We start from the raw sequence: 6,838 nt of genomic DNA on the forward strand, positions 1-6,838 counted from the left end.
CAGCCGACCCGCGACCCCCCTGGCCGACCCCCACGACACCCCCAACCCCCTTCCCCGTACCTTTCTGTAGTTGGCCGGACAGACGGGAGCCAAACCCGCCTGTCCGGCAGGCAGCCATCGACGGAATGAGGCCGGATTGGCCCATCCGTCCCAAAGCTCCGCCTACTGGTGGGGCCTAAGGCGCCTGGGCCAATCAGAATAGGCCCGGGAGCCTTAGGTCCCTCCTGGGGGCAGGGCCTGAGGCACATGGTCGGGTTGGGAGGGGGGGTTTGCGTCGAGGGCAGGAGGGCCTGGGATCCCTCCTGCCCGTAATGTAGTGCAGGGTGGGGTTAGGGGGTCGCCGTGGCCAGGAGGACTTGGGCTCCCTCCTGGCCCGATATTGTGTGGGGAGTTGGGGAATCGGCGGGGCAAGAGGGCTTGGGCTCCTTTTTGCCCCGATCGTGTCGGGGAGTCGGGGGGGGGCAAGAGGGAACCAGGCGGAGAGAGGGCAGTTAAGCGCAGTGCCTGCGCGGAAGGATGCAGCTCGGGCGACTTCGTTGTGTGAAACGAAGTTCGTTGTACGGATCAAGACATAAAGTTCGTTGTGCGCAGCGTTCGCTGTGCGAGGCGTCCGTTATGCGAGGCACCACTGTACTCCATTTGTCTACTTGTAAAGGTCAGTGAAAAAAAGTAAGCTTTTAAATGCTGCCACCCACCCGGCCCTCGCTAGGGTAGCCATAGTGCCATGGCAGGTGACTGCGCCGAGATAAGCACGCCACTCAAAAGGGAGAATGGCTCTTCAGGGTGGAAATGCTAAAAAGGCTGCAAAGGGAGTGATTTTTGCACTCCAACAGAAAAGTAAACTTTCCAAACAAATCTTGCTGCAAACAGAAAAGCTCAGGTTTATTAGGTTCACTTTCCCAAAAGGTTGAAAGCTCAAAACACTCAGGTAAGTTCATGCAATTTACATAGGTCTCATTATCAAGACAAAAGGAAAAAGTCATTTAAAGCAGGCACAGCAATTTTAGGCCCCCGCTCTGTGGAGCATAACCTGCCAGTGGCTTGTGCCAGGCAGGAAAGGGACTGTAATTAATGTTACCAACTCTTAAGACAAAATAAACTCTTGGGTCTGGTGAAGGGCACTTTGCAAGGACTACTGAAGTCCAGGCACCTTGCTGGTTTGGGGCCTGTTGCCAGCCCAAAGTACTACTATATTGTATTTTTTTTTCTTTCTTTCTTTGAGAAGTGGGGTTTTTTTCATGTTACTTTGGGCCTGCTTGGAGTAAGACAGCCCAGAAGGAATTGAACTCTGACTTACTGAAGCCTGGCTGAATTGTTAGAAGCCAGTATTGTGGGGTGGGGTCACAGCATACACCCCACAACTTCTTATAATCCCCAGCAATGCCATATACTTTTAAAGACTTTGGAAACAAAAGACAAAAACCCAAAAGAAACTGTCCCAGTAATCCTTTGCTAGCAGCACAGGTCTTTAAAAATGTGAAAGGTTTTCACAATGCAAAAAAACAAACCAGGCTTTTAGTCTCTCAAACTCAAGAGAAAAAAAAACACCACAAAATGGTTACTTGCCAGCCACAGAGAGGTTAATTTCCATTTCCTCTGAATGCACAGGCTCCGGCTCCGGCTCCAGCTCCAGCTCAAGCTCAGCTACTTCCATGCTTTCAGTACCTAAGCATGGCTCTGGGGTCTATGGTTCCTCAAAATTCTGCCATGCCATCCAGTTTTTCTCTCATTGCTGCTTGGCTTGGAGAGCTTTCTGGAACCACTGCTCTGCTTAGCTTCTGTAAGTTAGGCTTAAGTTTATATAGAGCCACACCCTAACCTAATTGAGAGGGAAGCAGGCTTCAGCTGCCTCTGGCTCCCCCTGGTGGTCACCTGTGAGAATTTCCTGCTCTCTCATAGAAGAGCTTAGGCTGGAGATAGATAGCTCTGGGCACTGAATGGCTTTCTAGTGTGTGTTTTTTTTCTTACTGTGTGGAAGCACTGTTTCTCTCCTTTCTTGGGTGTCAGGGTTGACTGCAAGGTCTGAACTGTAAAAATGCACAAATATAATCTATTAAAACCATTGAGGTCTCAGAGAAACTGTCAGCAGCACAGGTCTTTAAACTGTAAAGGTTTTCACAATGCGAACCCTCCCCCCCCCAAAAAAAAAAAAAAAACCAAAAAAAAAAAAAACCCACAAAAATACCAGGCTTTAGTCTTTCACAAATTCAAAAGAGAAAAAACCACCACAAAATGGTTACTTGCCAACCACAGAGAGGTTTACTTCCATTTCCTCTGAATGCACAGGCTCTGGCTCCAGCTCAGCAACTTCCATGCTTTCAGTGCCTAAGCATGGCTCTGGGGTCTATGGTTCCTCAAAATTCTGCCATTCCATCCAGTTTTTCTCTGACTGCTGCTTGGCTTGGAGAGCTTTCTGCAACCACTGCTCTGCTTAGCTTCTGTAAGCTTGGCTTACGTTTATATAGGCCACACCCTAACCTAATTGAGAGGGAATCAGGCTTCAGCTGCCTCTGGCTCCCCCTGATGGTCACCTGTGAGAATTTCCTGCTCTCTCATAGAAGAGCTTAGGCTGGGGATAGATAGCTCTGGGCACTGAATGGCTTTCTAGTGTGTGGTTGTTTTTTCTTACTGTGTGGAAGCACTGTTTCTCTCCTTTCCTGGGTGTCAGGGTTGACTGCAAGGTCTGAACAGTAAAAATGCACAAGTATAATATATTAAAACCATTGAGGTCTCAGAGAAACTGTAAGCAACACAGGTCTTTAAACTGTAAAGGTTTTCACAATGCAAAAAACACACACACACACACACAAAAAAACACAAAACAAAACACACACAAAAAAACCAGGCTTTAGTCTTTCTCAAATTCAAAAGAGAAAAAACCACCACAAAATGGTTACTTGCCAACCACAGAGAGGTTAACTTCCATTTCCTCTGAATGCACAGGCTCTGGGGTCTATGGTTCATCAAAATTCTGCCATTCCATCCAGTTTTTCTCTGACTGCTGCTTGGCTGGAGAGCTTTCTGCAACCACTGCTCTGCTTAGCTTCTGTAAGCTTGGCTTAAGTTTATATAGGCCACACCCTAACCTAATTGAGAGGGAAGCAGGCTTCAGCTCCCTCTGGCTCCCCTGGTGGTCACCTATGAGAATTTCCTACTCTCCCATAGAAGAGCTCTACCTAAGCTTAGGCTGGGAATAGACAGCTCTGAGTGCATTGAATGGCTTTCTAGTGTGTGGTTGTTTTTTCTTACTGCGTTGAAGCACTGTTTCTCTCCTTTCCTGGGTGTCAGGGTTGACTGCAAGGTCTGAACTGTAAAAATGCACAAGTATAATCTATTAAGGCCACTGAGGTCTCAGAAAAGCTCTGCCAGCAGCACAGGTCTTTAAACTGTAAAGGTTTTCACAATGTAAAAAAAAACCCCCAAAAAACCAGGCCTTAGTCTTTTCTCAAATTCAAAAGAGAAACCCCCCCCCCCCCCCCCCCCCACAAAATGGTTACTTGCCAACCACAGAGAGATTAACTTCCATTTCCTCTATATACACAGGCTCTGGCTTCAGCTCAGCAACTTCCATGCTTTCAATACCTAAGCATGGCTCTGGGGGTCTATGGTTCCTCAGAACTCTGCCATTCCATCCAGTTTTTCTCTGACTGCTGCTTGGCTTGGAGCGCTTTCTGCAATTACTGCTCTGCTTAGCTTCTGTAAGCTAGGCTTCAGTTTATATAGAGCCACACCCTAACCTAATTGAGAGGGAATCAGGCTTCAGCTCCCTCTGGCTCTCCCGGTGGTCACCTATGAGAATTTCCTGCTCTCTCATAGAAGAGCTTAGGCTGGGGATAGACAGCTCAGTGTGCATTGGATGGCGTCCTAGTGCGTGGCTGTTTTTTTCTTACTGTTTCTCTCCTTTCCTGGGTGTCAGGGCTGACTGCAAGGTCTGAACTGTCAAAATGCACAAGTATAATCTATTAAGGCCATTGAGGTCTCAGAGTGAACACTGTTTAGCGCTTCCTTCTGCAAAAGGTTTCAGGCTTGTGAACCTATATAAACATAGGCCACAGGATAGTCTTCCAGTAAAACTGATTCTCTACCTGAGGAGCTTAGATTAGACACCAGCTTTTAAGGTCTTAGGAAAAAACGTAAAACATGGCCTTCTTAACAATGGTCGCAGGGTGCTCAGAACAGTGATTAATATTAATTCTACATATTAATCCCCCGTTATCAAGCTGCGCTAGAGGTTTTACCATGCCGGCCCACACTAAAAACCTCTAGGGCAGCTTGATAAAGGTAGGAAGGGGGAGTATGTGGCACAGTGGTTAGAGCTACAGCCTTAGCACCCTGAGGTTGTGGGTTCATATCCCTCACTGCCCCTCGGCAGGTCATTTAATCCCCTCATTGCCCCCAGGTACACTAGATAGAGTTTGAGCCCAACCGGGACTGATAGGGAAATATGATAAAGTACCTGAATGTAAACCACTTAGGATATATGTGGTATATAAATAAATAAAAATAATTTTGGCATCCTTTGTTACAGTGTAAACTCTGTTATGTGAATATTTTATTGAGAAATTGTCTTGGAATATTTATCATTTTGTTATTATAGACCACATTGAACCAAAGAACAGGCAGAAGTGATATAAAATATCATATTCAATCAAATTAAACGAACCCGTGTTATTTACCACAGGTGCTTTAACAGTATTAGCATATGCTCATGTGATAAGACACTTTAATAAATTCAAGACCATTTCCTTTCAGGAGGAACAGAAGCTCTCCAGCAGTGAAACCAAATGTTCATGTTTGCTGTGCTCATACCTACAGAGTTTATGAGTTATGGATCTTTCACAGGGATGGAAGAAACATGATAATTACCCCTGGCTAGGAAGGTGGCCCTTGGTCATCATATTTATCATCTTTGATGTTTGACAGTGTAACTTGTCTTGTTTTCATTAGCTAGTTTGTCATTATACAAGACAACACAGCTTCTTCATGAGGACTACATCTGTGGCATCTAGATTCATTGGCGTTACCCCTTTATCGCTGAAGATTTTTTTATTGTCATTGCATTATAAATAGTATTAAAAACTTTTTTTTCTATCCCTAAAAATTGTTCTAAATATTCTTTCTGCTCTCACAAAGTGTTAGATTGACAGTACTGGTTTAAAAAAGGGTTTGGACAAGTTCCTAGAGGCAAAGTCCATAAACTGCTGTTGAGACAGACGTGGGAGAAGCCACTGCTTGCCCTGGATCAGTGGCATGGAATGATGCTACGATCTGGGTTCTTGCCAGGTACTTGTGACTTGGATTGGCCTCCATGAAGACAAGATACTGGGCTAGATGAACCATTGGTCTGATCCAGAAAGGCTGTTCTTATGTTCTGTAGGTTAATGCATACCTATAGAATGGATGAAACATAGATAACTGGTGGCCAGAAGTTCACCCTGGTGCTTCCACAGCTGGAGAACCTGCAAATTTAGTGTAGCAGAAGAACATGAAAGAAGAAACGCACCTTGTAAAGCAAGTTAGGGAGAGGTAATCTTGAACCTATATAAAGCAGGCCCATGCATGTTTGATGAAGATGTCATGTTGTATTAGTTTGTAATTAGAAATGTGGAATATAGATGCACTACAATTACAATTAAATATAATATATTCCATAGAGCCTCAGCAATCCATTTTCCTAGTGTCCTTCAGCAGGATAAAACCATTATGAAATAATAGTAAGGTTTCTTATGTTCTTATTTGAGACAGACATGGGGGAAGCCACTGCTTGCCCTGGATCAGTAGCTTGACCTGTTGCTGCTCTTTGGGATTCTGGAATCTTGTTATTCCTTAGGATTCTGTATGGAATCTTGATACTCTTTGGGGTTCTAGAATATTTTGCTACTCTTTAGGTTTTGGCCAGGTACTAGTGACCTGGATTGGTCACTTGATGGACCCAGTAAGGCTATTCATGTGTTCCTACAAAGACCCTCCTGCAGCAGGTACCACTTCTACACTGGAAGTGGCGTCTGATATAACAGTATGAGATGCTGTTCTGGGTCAGAATTGAGCTTCACCGAGTCCATTGTACCCTCTCTGATCATTTCCAAGGGCTGTGGACTGGCTGCCATTGGTGGAGCTTAACAGGAACTTCCAAAAGTAGGACCTCCCAAGCCAATCTGGCTTCTGATTGTTCAGGGACCTCTCCAGCAGAAACCGTTCAACGAACACTAAGTTCATACAACAGACCAGCACCAAACAGGGACATCAGGGGCTGAATATGAAACCGTTACTTTCCAAACAAACCACTTCTCCCCCCACCCCATTTTTATCAAGCTGCACTAGAGAATTTTAGTTAGGTAAGTACTCAGAGCATTTACCACACCAGCTCACGCTAAAAACTTCTAGTACAGCTTGATAAAAGCAGCCCTAAGTATGTGACTACTGAGTTAGCAAGAGGTTTTTTTTAATTTTTATTCCACTTGGTTATGCCTTCCTGTTTCCTGATAACTTTGATGCGTCACAGCAGTCTTTCTGGTAAACGGGAAGCCAAGTTTCAAATTATGTACATTAATATTTTTTTCCTTCAGATGACAAGTTGATTATATAGGCAGAATTAGCACTGCTGCTCCTCATGCTACTAAGTTAAAAATCACTGGATTGATTTAAATACCTTCAAGCAGTAAAGTGTGTAGGGGGAAGTCAGCATCACTTACGGAAAAGGTTTTGATCTTCTCACCACTTCGGTTGCTTTACTGGTTCAGTTGCGTCCCCTGGTCTGTCATAGAATCTGCTGTCACTGTCAGGGTGACATTTCATCTTTTATTCTAACAAAGTGCGTGTGAGGATCACCAAAATGGTT

At 44.8% G+C, this 6,838-nt stretch overlaps 1 long non-coding RNA gene across 1 annotated transcript in view; it reads left to right on the forward strand.

The window, feature by feature from the left end:
• LOC117351440 overlaps positions 1-5,177 on the forward strand; it is a 66,591-nt gene extending 61,414 nt beyond the window's left edge. Inside the window, exon 3 of the long non-coding RNA XR_004537410.1 lies at positions 4,753-5,177. This is a non-coding gene — a long non-coding RNA (uncharacterized LOC117351440). The remainder of the gene's footprint in view (positions 1-4,752) is intronic.
• The last annotated feature ends 1,661 nt before the right edge of the window (positions 5,178-6,838 follow it).

This window comes from Geotrypetes seraphini, chromosome 17 (assembly GCF_902459505.1).
Source record: "Geotrypetes seraphini chromosome 17, aGeoSer1.1, whole genome shotgun sequence".
Classification (NCBI taxonomy): Eukaryota; Metazoa; Chordata; class Amphibia; order Gymnophiona; family Dermophiidae; genus Geotrypetes; species Geotrypetes seraphini.